At 36.4% G+C, this 13,613-nt stretch overlaps 1 long non-coding RNA gene across 6 annotated transcripts; it reads left to right on the top strand.

Annotated features, from left to right (window-relative positions):
• Nucleotides 1-1,390: 1,390 nt before the first annotated feature.
• On the top strand, nt 1,391-11,914 carry LOC141379112 (uncharacterized). Of its 6 annotated transcripts, none has more exons than XR_015516838.1 (5): nt 1,391-1,515; nt 1,654-1,714; nt 3,305-3,415; nt 9,119-9,191; nt 11,709-11,850. It is a non-coding gene; the product is annotated as an uncharacterized LOC141379112 (long non-coding RNA). The 6 variants fall into 6 exon arrangements; XR_015516840.1 differs by lacking the exon at nt 9,119-9,191 and adding an exon at nt 2,795-3,216 and having other exon boundaries at nt 1,392-1,515; nt 11,709-11,914; XR_015516839.1 differs by lacking the exon at nt 11,709-11,850 and adding an exon at nt 2,795-3,216 and having other exon boundaries at nt 1,392-1,515.
• The last annotated feature ends 1,699 nt before the right edge of the window (nt 11,915-13,613 follow it).

Raw genomic sequence — 13,613 nt, 5'->3', positions numbered from 1 at the left:
GCTGGGAGCCCAGCCAAAACCAGCTTTGTCCAGCTTAAACCAGGCTGGTCAAGCTGGTTTTAGCTGGATTTAGCTGGTCATTTTCCAGCCCGACCAGCTAAGACCAGGCTGGAAATGGCTGGAAACCAGCATGGAAATGGCCAAAACCCCTCTAAAACCAGCCTGGTTGACCAGCTAAAACCAGCCAACCAGCCTAGGCTGGTTTAAGCTGGATTTTTCAGCAGGGTTGTTTTTAAATAAGTTAGGAAATTGTTCATGGCAACTTTAATGTTATACAGTTTGCTAGATTTACCTTCAGCCCACAGCTCTCAATCAAGCTAGGATGTTGGCCCTTCATAAGAAAGTTGGGCACGGCTGATCTAGATTTACAAACTACTTTTATAAATTGAGCAATTTAAATAAACATGAATTCCTGAGAAATTTATTTTATTTTTTTTAACAACTTAATTGTTTTATGTCAATTAGATTTGGGCTTATGTTAACTTAATCGATTTGTGTTGGGACAACGTGAATGAATTGTGTGGAACCATGCATTTTAGTGTACTGGGAACAGTACATGATTGTAGTTTTTTACCACTAGATGGTGGGCTTGCACCTCACAAACACCATAAGTCAGTCAGGGATGTTGTTTTTTATTGTTTTTATATATTTTGACTACCATAAAGGTGCAAGTTTGTGCTTGATTGAAAAATTAAACTGGGTAACCATGGTTGTGTTAAAATAAAATTAGATAGATGTTCATAAATTTCACTAGTCTTCAGTGATGTTTTAGTTCTATCAACTCTTTTGTAATCTGTTTGGATTTTATGATGAACAGATGAAGGAAGCTGAAAAACGTTGCCTTAGCAATGAGCTGAGTTATGCTCTAAAATATTATTTAATTTTATTTCAAGTAATACAAAATGTTTCTATGTTTTAAATGATTATGTTTAGGTAGTGACCCAGGTATAAAAAAAATGTGAGATGTTTTGAAAAAAAACACTTGCAGCCTAATTTAAAATGACGTATTTTTAAGGATTCAGCTATTTGTTTGCTAATTTCCAATGTTGCAGCAAATCACTGATGGTATTAAATGATTACAGTAATTAGATTGTTGCTTATTTCATTTCAAGTATACATTTGATTTTAAAATGCTCATCTGATTAGTTTGCTATCGATTTGTTATTACAGATTCTTCCAATTACACTTTTTTTTCCTCTTCTTTACATGAAATGTTCTATTTAGGTTTTAATGTTAATATACTGAAACAACAAACTAAATTATGTACTGGATATTACTATCTGGATTACGTTACTTACTATATTTTTCGAGTAGTTTTTTTTTTTTAATTATGTTGTTTCGAATGCAAATCACTTTGAGATTTTTTAAGTCTTCACATAGATACGCCAATAGGTGGCGACAAATGACTTAAATCATTTGGTGACAAAACTGCTGGAGAGGCGCGCGGTTTCTTTCTGCTGGGCCTGTTTTTTGAAAGTGTATACAGTTTTCGCTTGTTGAAAAAAAAGCTGACAGGTAAATGGGGTGTCTAAAGATGTCACTCAATAATGTAGTAGTATCTGTTGTTTTAAATGTCAAATTCTTGACAAGCTAAACTGAATAACGTTACAAACGCGACCAATATATGATTCATTTTCACTTGTTTAACTTTAGCTCTGGTCATGTGAGGTATTTCATCAAAACATTGGAACAGACAGGTAAGGTAAGACAGCAGGTAAGAGTATTAAATATTTTTTAAAAATCTGAAATGTTAGACTATCATGTGATGATAACTTAAATGTCAATCATAGCATGACGAGACATTTTGTTATCTGCATTAAATATTGCATATTAGCATAACGTTACTGTTTAAGCTTTGTGTGTATTAGCGGTGTAACAGATCACAAATCTCACAGTTCGGAACTCTATATCTCTTGATAAAATATTTGGTGGCATGTTTTGATGGCCACCTATTAGTTAAATAAATTGCTTCAGCTTTCATTTTTGAACATCAAGTTAAAGGCTTAACCCTGCTGAAAAAAACAGCTTAAACCAGTAGCCTAGACTGGTTTTAGCTGGTCGACCAGTCTGGTTTTAGAGAGGTTTTGGCCATTTCCAGCCTGGTTTTAGTTGGTCAGGATGGAAAATGATAAGCTAAAACCAGCATGACCAGCTGGTCTAGAGCTGGAGCTAAGACCAGCCTGGAATGGCCAAAACCCCTCTAACACCAGGCTGGTCTTAGCTCCAGCTCTAGACCAGCTGGTCATGCTGGTTTTAGCTGGTCATTTTCCATCCTGACCAACTAAAACCAGGCTGGAAATGGCCAAAACCTCTCTAAAACCAGACTGGTCGACCAGCTAAAACCAGTCAACCTGCTTAGGCTGGTGTAAGCTGTTTTTTCAGCATGGATGAAGGTGATTAGATGGTGATTATAGGCTTTTCCCATAACATAAGTTTACATCTAAACTCTAAATTGCAGTACTTCCGTGTTATTTGATTTGAACTAACTAAAATAGGTAAAAAATGAATCTCTTTCTTGTCCAAATGCAGAATGCAACGCATCAAAGGATTAATATGCATATGCAAATCATCATCATTTATAATTTATATTACGTGGGGGCTTGAATTGAGATCCCAATTTTTAAATTTATTGAATTTATTTTTAATAATTGGAAAAGTTAATAATCTGTGGGTTATGTGTCCCAAACCGTGGGTTGTGTTCTGAGAAAGAGAGAGCTTTAATAATAAATATATAGTTGTTTTCTTATTTGTTGTGTTTTGACAGTAACTAAGAATACCATGGTTGACTTTTTAGGAGAATCCCATCATTTTTATTAAGTAACAGTGGAAAAAAAAGAATACCTGAGGGATTGAGATAAAAAAAGGAACAGAAAGAGATTAAAAGAAAAAAAAATTGAAGTTGATAGCAATCGCAGCTTCCTCTGAGAGATGATGTTTGAAGAAGCTTCAGAGAGATAATGGAGTCAAGCACAGGACTGAGGAATCGGCTGATAGGGAAGAAAAGGAATGAAAGTCTTCTCCAAAACACCTCCTAGCAGCTCCAGCAGTAATGAACCCCTGCGAAACTGAGGTTGCTGAGGCATAAAATATGCGTTTCTATTTTGAGAGCGATATTTGGAGGGGAAAAAAAACTGAAATAATGCTGTATATGCAGATAGATCTGGCCTCCTTTCTGCACAGAAAATATTCCTGCCATCATTCTTCCTGAAACATCTGGTACGTCGCCTTATAAGCTGTAAACAACCTGTTTTCCAGTTTTGAATATGAGATTTCTAGTCCTGGCATTGTTTCTTCTCTTCAACAGAGCTCAAAACCACATCTCAGTCACAAAAAAAAAAAAAGAGGTGTCAATTGAAACCGTCAGATTTCCATGTTGTTTACGAAGAGAACGGCATGTGCGCACAAAAGATATGAGGTGAGGTGTTGTCATTCATCTGTGCAAATCTTCAGAAGCTCAAGATGAAGGTTTCCCCATGCCATTGCCAGGCAGATTGTTAAACTGCTCTATTTTACAGAGTATATGCTGAAGCCCGAGGCTGGGAAACAATTTATATAACTTCATTAAAATGTCCTTTCTCATCGTTCTGCCATCAAATCTATTTTTGAACGGTGTCACACAAAGTGTAACAGCATTGATTATCTTTTATGGCTGAGCTTGTTTCTTCTGAAAAGAGAGCAGCTCTTCTTCTTTCTTTTCTTTTTTTTCTGAGTGAGATGAGTTCTGGTTGGGCTCAATATGCTCCTGTCACTTGTAATTCTTTCTCCTCCTGACAGTGGACTTCGGTTAATGAACCGGGCGATGATGAGAAAGAGACGTATTTGGCAAGTAGGCCACATCTTCAAAGATTTATTGAAAAGCTCTTATCTATGGTTGCAGGTGCGCAGAGATAAGTCTTTTCAAGGCTAGACGTGATTGTCGTGACGTATAATTGTGGCATACTGTTGGCTGCAGGGGGTAAAATCTAAAGCAGCTCCTAATTAACTGATGACACCCCAATTACACGTTCAACAAAACCAGCATCCAACCAGATATGCCTTGGCTGTTGTTACTCGCTATCACTGACACATGGGGTGAAAAGAGTCAGGAGATTCGCCTTGAGAGAAACCAATTAATTCTTCCTCATTATGGCACTGCTTCAGTGCCACGAGCTTAAGACAAAAGAGTTTCTCGCCAGAAATGTCGGGAAGTCTTCGCACTTGCTCCCTGATAAGAATTGCTTATAGCTTGTTACAATGGTAGGCAGGCATTTTAACTTTAGATTTGTGTGTGCATGTGTGTGAAAATGGGTCCATGCAGAAAGGGATAAATTTTTTATATATTATATTATATTATATTATATTATATATCTCACAGTAAATTTACAAATTATTAAAATTTAACAAACATTTAACAAATTACACAGTAATTAACTGTAATATAAACTGTAATTTACTGTTAGTCATGCAGAATGTTACTGTATTTTAATGTGACACTATCCACCAGTTTTCTGCGCATTTTGTATATGCGCATAAAAAGCGGTTGATGGAAACACCAAGATGCGCATAAATTTTGAAAATGCGTTTAAAGACATGCGCATACCTGAGTAGGATAAACTTTTCATTCAATAAAAAAAATGTGCATAAACCGCGATGGAAACACTTTTACCAAATAAATTCTCCCCATGGACTTCCATTCATACGCACGCAAATGTGTAAGAGCGGAAACGCAAGCTCTTGCGACAAGTTTCGTTGTTCGCTGCATTGCAAAGTTCAAGCTTGGTTGAACTCTGACCTGCGAAATCGCATTACTTGACTGCGTGACACCAATCGAGGATCAAAACGTGACCTTTCTGGACAGAAATTTAAAATATGGACCAATCACTTGCTTTTTTAAATGTCTAATCATCTTGTTTAATACTGCCCCTTTTCGCAGCACCATACTACAGAATTTCGCAAGCTCAATCTCTTGTGTGAGCGCAGCTTGATACATGAAACATTTGCAATTTCAGTTCCTGTCAGTGATTCTGCACAGTGTAGGACATTAATGATCCCATGAATTTTAACATATCAATTAAAGATCAAGTCCAGTGATGAAACATGGACAGAACTACTATTGCAGTGTAATGAGCGCACGGTGGCTCTGTGGTTAGTACAGTCACCTCACAGCAAGAAGATCGCTGGTTCAAGTCCCGACTGGGTCAGTTGACATTTCTGTGTGGAGTTTGTATGTTCTTTTAAGTGTCCTTTGGGTGCTCTGGTTTCCCCCACAGTCCAAAGTCATGCAGTATAGATGAATAGGATAAACTAAATTGGCCGTAGTGTATGAGTGTGTATGGATGTTTCCCAGTACTGGGCGGCAGCTGGAAGAGCAACCGCTGTGTAAAACATTTGCTTTATAAGTTGGTGGTTCATTCTGCTGTGGCAAATAAAGGGACTAAGCAGAAGGAAAATGAATGAATAAATGCAGTGTAATGCTGGATTCACACAAAATGCAAATTAAGTTTTTGCATGAGTAGATTACATAAAAAGTTAATGAAAACACATAAATAAAAGCAAATTCACAAATGACCATCTTAATTAGGCAATTGACACTTCACTAAGCCCCGCCCTCCTTAGTTACTGTTGTTATTGCCTGTCAAGCTTTTGTGCCTGGCACGTCTATTACAATATGTATGCGCTGATGTCAGACACTTCCAGGGATATAATAATTCATTTTTGGCGAACAGGTGAGATATCTTAGAAAGCCAGACAAAAAAAGGACTGCAGTATGCATTACAAGGGTATACTTACGACTTAATACGCCATCGATTGAAAAATAATTGAATCAAAATTGAAGTTAGGTTCGCCTAGCCACCTCATACGCTGACCATTAAACAGCTTAGTTCATGCACAGCAGGAAAGGTGAAATTTAAAAATAATCTAATAATAACAAATTAAACCATTGATAGACTATTGTTGTGCAATGAAATACAGCGTTACTAACGGACGAGGAAACACGCATGGACAGTGTTACTACATAATTCATTCATAGAAAAACAGCCAGAAAGGGGAATTTGATGGATTTGTGCCAAATATTAGCATCATTGACCCATAACAATGTACAGTACCTATAACTCTCAGTATGTATGTGTGCTTTTTATACAGTTTCTATTCTAATTTGCAGTTAAATAGAAAAGAAAAATAAATTGAAATACAAATCAAAGTATAAATAGAAGAAGTGAACAGATTTTCCCCTAACAGCAAATATTAATCCAACACCAGCTATAAAAGCAGACACTAACCCGCTATAACGTCGTCACCAATGACTAAATCTTCAAAAGACAGACGAAAACATCGGTGAATTGTAGCTCTGAAATATACATGAGGGTTATAAATGACTGAAAAACAGCTGCTGGTGAAGTATATTGATCGCAAGTGCTCAGATTGTGATCATGTCTCAGTTTTGTTCTGTTGATATGTAATTTTTAAATGATCGTAGCTTGAAACTGATGGAAATATGATTGCTATTAGCATGACTACTATTGCGAGGGCTTAAACGGAGCAGTGCTCATAATATCGAGTAAAAAAAAAAAAGAAAAGGACCACTGGGAAACATAACCTGCTTTGTATTTTTGTAGGAAACACAGTTTAGATCTTTTTAGGGTAAGAGATGTGTGAGTTATTGTCGTCGGTCTATCACTGAATCTATCAGGAATATCGAAAACAAAATCAACTTAACCCTGCTCTTTTAGCGCCCCTCACAGAGCTTGATCCAAACTTTTAGGATACCGGGTATCAGATTTGCACAATACGTACACCGCTTTAGCTTGTTTACCTCAATCGGACCCACTGCACGTAGCTACGATTGCTAAGCCATGATTCGTGTGTGGCGGTTTTTGGGTGTGGCTTAGCAAAGGGTCAATTAAACAAATTATGCATGTTCTCTGCAAGAAAAGTTAAGAAACATTTTGGAAAACATTCGAGATTTATGCTATTTGTGTTTTCTTTACTTTTGTTGTGAGCCCAGAATAATTATTTTACTTCAGCATTCAACAAAATAACTATAACCAATCAAAGCTCTGTAGAGCTTATGAACACAATGGTCAATCAGATACATTTAGATTACTCATAGCCAGAAAAAAAAAAACTGTTTTGTTGACTCACTGGATTCTGCACTCCTGTGAATTCCCTCATCACAAACAGAACAGTAAAGACATTACATACAAGAGATTCATTTAACAGGTTCAGTGATTTTTTTTTAGCTGTTTTTTTTTAATAAAAGAGCATAAATCACACTAGAATAAGTGTTTTGTCGCGACAGTAAATGCTTCCCCTTTTTCACAATGTTAACAACACAAACCAACTAAAGTAGTTGAGGGTGGGTAGGTGTTATTCACAGGTAGCCAATGAAAACCAAATGCTGGCATTTTGCATAAACAGTTATTTTTGAATTTTTGTTTTGTTTTTAATTATTTCCCAAATGATGTTTAACAGAGCAAGGGAATTTTCACAGTATGTCTGATAATATTTTTTCTTCTGGAAAAAGTATTATTTGTTTTATTTCATCTAGAATAAAAGCCTTTTTTAATTTTTTTTAAAGGTTTTTAAGGTTTTTTAAGGTTAATATTATTAGCATTTTTTTTATTTTTAGATAGTCTACAAAACAAACCATCATTATACAATAACTTGCCTAATTACCGTAACCTGCCTAGTTAACTTAGTTAAGCCTTTAAATGTCACTTTAAGCTGTATAGAAGTGTCTTGAAAAATATCTAGTCAAATATTATTTACTGTCATCATGGCAAAAATAAAATAATTCAGTTATTAGAAATGAGTTATTAAAACTATCATGTTTATAAATGTGTTGAAAAAACTTCTCTCCGTTAAACAGCATATGGGGAAAAATAAACAGGGTGGCTAATAATTCTTACTTCATCTGGACACTATAACGTTGGGTTATTTATTTAACCCAATAGTTGGGTTATTTTGAACCTTTAATGCGTTATTTATTATTAACTCAATCAGTTGGGTTAAATTTTTGCTGCTTTGTCGGGTTATTTCTAGCCTTTGTTGGGTTATTTGTTTAAAAAGCATTTGGCTTAAAAATTTCAACTGATTTACCTTACAGAACAACTGTATTATTATGCTTGCGTAATGTTGTTTTTGCGTTATAAAGCTTATTTTAGCTCTAACGCAATAAAATTGTTATGTTTTATCAAATTACCTCTCCGTGTCGTATTTTTAAAATCTGTTTCACAAGTATTCTTAATTTTATGATACAAACGCGTGTTTCATAGCCGATCTATATATGGATTAAATCGCTTTCTCTACCTCTGTGTTCATTTCTACAGTTTTTTATTTTTTTGGAGGAAATTATACACATATTTGAGATATTAGTGGTCAAGCCATTTTTGGCAAAATAACCCTACAAATTTGTAATTTTTGTAACCCAAACTAAGTTGAGTTAACCTTAACAGCTCAATGGATTTGGTTAAATTAAATAAATGGGTTATTATTAACCTAACAGTTTTAAGTGAGTATGTTACAGATCAGTTTCTGAAGTAAAATTGTAATTGCTGACGACATGTTTCGTTGTCCAATAACTTTGTGTTGTGCAGTTTAATCAGTAGGGGCTCTTTAATAAACTGCTTGCTTTTGGCTTTCTTGTAGAGCGCAGTTCATTTTGTAACATAAACACAGACGCATAACCCATGTTAAATTACATCAAATTACCTAATTACAAGAAACGTTACATCAAAACATGATGTGAAATCTGGAGGAAACATCAACTGGAGCAAACTTAATGGCATTAGGGGGGTAAGTGAGTGACCCAGGGAATGCAATTTGCTTCTCTTAGCTAAATTCTGCAGTAGACGTGCTCGTCCGTGCATGCCGGCCTATTTTAAAGAAAGCTACAAAAGCTTTAGGTTGGTCAGATTTTAATTACTTAGTGCATCAGCTCATGCAGAGCTGTAATGGGCATTAACATTTCAAGTGAGAAACAACCCATGATGTTACTGAGAATATGTCATTTGCAAAACTGATCTAATATGTACATGCTGAAGTATATGCACATAGTCTAGAAAGCTAATATATTAGCATATCACTGAAGAGTCTTTTCTTTGTTCCCTGCTCTCATTCTGTCATCCCCACCCAGCAGATGTAATGCATCGCTTCATGGTTGCAGGAAGAAAGAAATAAACACACTGGGTACATTTTCCAAATTACCAAAGGTGTGTATGACAAACTAAATTATATTCCGACAAAATGGTCTGCAATTAAAATTCCAGCCAGCCGCCTCATTAACTTAATTCTGCTTCCTCCTTCTGAGTGTTGTCTTGTTGTCCTGATTAAAGGAACACTCCACTTTTGGAAATAGACTCATGTTAAGTTTTCTAGAGTTAAATAGTTTTGCTATTTTTTTATACTAATCACCTGATCTCTGGGTCTGATGGGAGCTCTTTTAGCTTAGCTTATCATAAATCATTGAATCGGATTAGAGCATTAGCATCTCACTCAAAAAAAAAAAAGTTTAAATAATTTTTCTATTTAAAGCTTGACTTTTCTGTAGTTACTTTGTGTAGTAATAATGTCAAAAAATGAGATTTTAGGTTAATAGGGCTAGGAACTACTCTCATTGTGGTGCAGTATGCTTATTTAACATAACCACCATTTAAAAAAAAATGAAAGAGAGGCTGCGATGGGAAGAAACCTGGAAGTATACGATCAGCACTGTAAACATTGCAACAATATCCTGTGGACTATAAACCTCTAGCTGTTACCGTGATTTTAAAGATATGGTGTATACACCACTTTATACAGTTCAGTTAAGTTTAATTTAAACAATTAAAAGCATATTAAGCTTCAAACAACATCACAATCTTTTTAAGAATAATAATATGTTTAAGTGTCCTCCTAGGCTTTAGTTCATTGCACCAGGTAAACACATTTGGGGACGCTTTCCTGCTTTAGTATGTATCCCGGTAAGCGATGAAACAATGCAGTCATCTGTAGCACACCTTCGTGTTCTGTAACCAGCTTGTTGTGATGTATAGATTTCCGGGTCTAAGCCACTACTCATTTGAATTGAAAAAAATATTAGTTTATGACCCCTTTCTTGTCATATCACACATTAAATTGAATTTTATATGCAATCATAGTGTACACAAAAGTATCTGGGCTTGTTGCATCTCAAATACCAACATTTTAACAATTTATAAAAAATGTATCACTTTCTGGCCATCCAATATAAGGTTTGGATAAGTATATAAATTGTGATCGTGATTTTCGAAAGTAATACAATGCTTTGTAAACGTTTATTATTTCGATTTGCATAACATCACACCTAACAAGTGGATAGTGTTGTCCCACACCCCTGCTGTAAGGCACGGCACAGAGGAGATTGATTGAAAATGGTCTACAGCCAATCAGGACACAGAACACAATGTCCTGTAGAAAAAAAGTATGTTAAATTCCTGTCTATGTGAATTGTAAAATGGGCCTATTTTTTTTAAAGACTAATTTTGGCTCTCTTTTTTATTTATTTTTTAAGTTTGAAAACACCTGTTTTACTTCCCCAAATGTTCCACCAATCAAAGGGTCTGGTTGTTTCCAGTCATTGTCAGCTTCTACAGCAATTTTTTAATTATTATTATTGAAAGGTTGCTCTATGTGATGACTAGTAATGATCTGTAATGATATGGAATGCGAGATTACAGGCTGATTCTGGTTTGAGCATCTTGACTTGCCTGCAGTCTGTCCTTGCAGATAAGAGGCTCTTCAGACAGATTATTATTGAGATGGAAGACTCGAGCAGGGACTGAAGTATTAAAGGGTTAGCGCACCCCGGAATGAAAATTCTGTCATCATTTACTCACCCTCATGGCGTTCCAAACCCATAAGACTTTTGTTCATCCTTGGAACAAAAATAAAGATAATTTGATTCAGATCTGAAAGATTTTCTGTACCCTACTCAAAGAAGTCAGCAGACAGAAACATTTGAGAAAATAGATTTATTTTTTAACCACGTGGAACAGTGTGGAAAGTGTGGTTTTCTTTCATCTGTTGATGTATTTCTTGTTAAAACAGCGGGTTTTTACATGTGACGTTAAAGGATTTTTAAAGTATCTGATATTAATTTTTCTAAACTATTCCATAATTTGCTAATTTTAGACAGCATCTGATTGGATTACATTCTCTTTTTTGCAAAAGAAAAAGACTATACATGTTAAATGTGGACTTTTCTAAAAGTACATTTTCTCTTATTCAAAGGTTTGGCCACCCCTGATAATTTTTCATAATTGCAAGCTATAGCCTACTGGCCTTTCAAATCAGTAATTTCATTAGGATATATTTTATACCCTGCCGAAAAGCAACATTTCAGCTCAGACATAACATATATTTAATCAACAGACGCAATGCAATGTTAGTCTTAACAAAAACAGACAGGTGCAAAAATTTGGACACCCTAACAGAATAATGACATCAATCTTTTGTACAGCCACCTTTTGCTGAAATAACAGCCTGTAGACGCTTGTTATAGTCAAGGATAAGTCCCTGAATTCTTGTTGAAGGCATTTTGGGCCAGTCTTCCTTGCACAAATTTTCCAGTTCAGTCAGGTTTGATGGGTGCCCAAACATAAACTGCTCTTTTCAAATCAATCCATAGATTTTTGATGATGTTCAAGTCTGGGGATTGGGATGGCCATTCTAGAACATTGTATCTTGTCTGATCTTGAATTTCTTCGTAGATCTGGAACTGTGTTTTGAGTCACTGTCCTGCTGAAACATCCAACCCTATCATATCTTCAGCCTCTTGACTGATTCCTGAACATTGTTCTTCAGAATCTGCTGATACTGGGTGGAATCCATGCTACCTTCAACTCTGACAAGGTTTCTAGTACCTGTGCTGGCCACACATCCCCACAGAATGATGGAGCCCCCACCATATTTTACAGTAGGGAACAGGTTCTTCTCCTGGAATACTGTGGTCTTTTTCCACCATGCAAAGCACTTGTGGTTGTGGCATCTATCTACAGTATATTTTTCCAAAATGATTCAGGCTTGTCCAGGTGAGCTTTTGCATACCTTAAACAACTCTTCTCGTTGGCAGAATGCAGAAAAGTTTTCTTTTGCATCACCTTCCATTGAGCTGTTCTCTGTGAAGAGTGTGCTGGTCTGTGGAATGATGTACAATGACATTATTAGCAGCAGGGGTTCCTGGAGGTCTTTGGTGGTGGTCTGTGGTTTGTGACCACTTTAAGTATTCTTCGCCTTTGCCTTTCAGATATTTTTTTGGTCTTTGTGCTACATCTTTCCTGCACAAGAACTGCTCCTGCGGCCTTTCATTTTTAAATTATATTTCTGACTTGGGGGATAGAGACTTTAAACCTTTGTGATAGCTTTTTGCATTGTTCTCCTAATTTATGTTCATGAATTGTCCTAGTTTTTAGATCTTTAGGAAGTTCTTTTAAGGTTCCCATGTTGCTACTTTCAGGTTCACAATAGGGAAAAGCCCAACTAGCAATCAGCTATCTTAAATATTATTTTGCATGATTGTTTGCACCTGTGCTGGGATTGATAAGGTTCACCTAAATCAATTTTGTGTAGTAATCAATCAGCATTAAGTGACTAAAGGTTTTGAAATTCACACGAAAGAGAAGGTGCCTAAACTTTTGCACAGCCTGTTTTTTAAGTTTCGATTTAATTTCACACCAGCTGCAGGCCCGCAGAACCACACACGTTTTAGACACACACAAAGTTAATGTTATTAATTTTTTTTTGAACATCGTCATATTTTGATATGTATGATTAATAAATATTGTACACAATAAACAATACTGTTTACTTTACTTTATGTCACAAATATTGCGATTGAGATGGCCGAATGGGGAGCAGTGTTTCCGATCGCCATTCAGTATAATAGAGTGAACAGTTTTCTATCAGTCATCATAGCTGATCAGTCATTATTTGTCACGTTAGGCGTGATAAAAACAAAAGCAAAACAGGAACAAAAAGATAGCGGATTCAAGTGCAGATTTATTTACAGTGCAAAAAACATAAAACAAGGCGTTCAAAGTACAAATAAACCACAAAATCAGAAACCAAAACAGAGACAAGGCTCAGGAAACAAAACTCGAAAAACTAGACTAAGCAAAAATACAAAAACACGATCAAGAACAAACAACTAAGAATATCAGACTTACTGCACGACTGGGATCAAGACAGACAAGGTAGACAACGACGCGATCAAACATAGGTGGAATGGTAGAATATATAGTCCAGATAATTAACGGTAACACAAAACAGATGAGATGACGGGTCAGTGTAAGTGTTCCGGTGTATGCGCGTGGGATGTATGAGAATGTAGTTTTTTCCCTGGGGCACTGTAGCGCCTACAAGTCCTAGAGCGCTACAGCGCCCTCAGGTGGTCACAGACGGATGTGACATTACCCCCCCTCTAAAGAGCGGCTTCCAGACGCTCCCAGACTGGTTCCAAGAGGGGGGGCGGAGCGGAGCAGGAACAAAGGGAGGGATGGGAGGGCCAGATCAGGGTCAGGCAGTGGGTCAGGCACCCCAGCAGGAAGCCAGGGTGCGGCCGGTGAATCTGTCCCAAGTAGTGGGAAGGACCACCAGGGAGGGTCGGGAGGGATGAC

The sequence above is a fragment of the Danio rerio genome, chromosome 19 (genome assembly GCF_052040795.2).
Source record: "Danio rerio strain M-AB ecotype USA chromosome 19, GRCz13ab, whole genome shotgun sequence".
Taxonomy (NCBI): Eukaryota; Metazoa; Chordata; class Actinopteri; order Cypriniformes; family Danionidae; genus Danio; species Danio rerio.
This window is presented reverse-complemented; position numbering and strand designations above follow the sequence as displayed.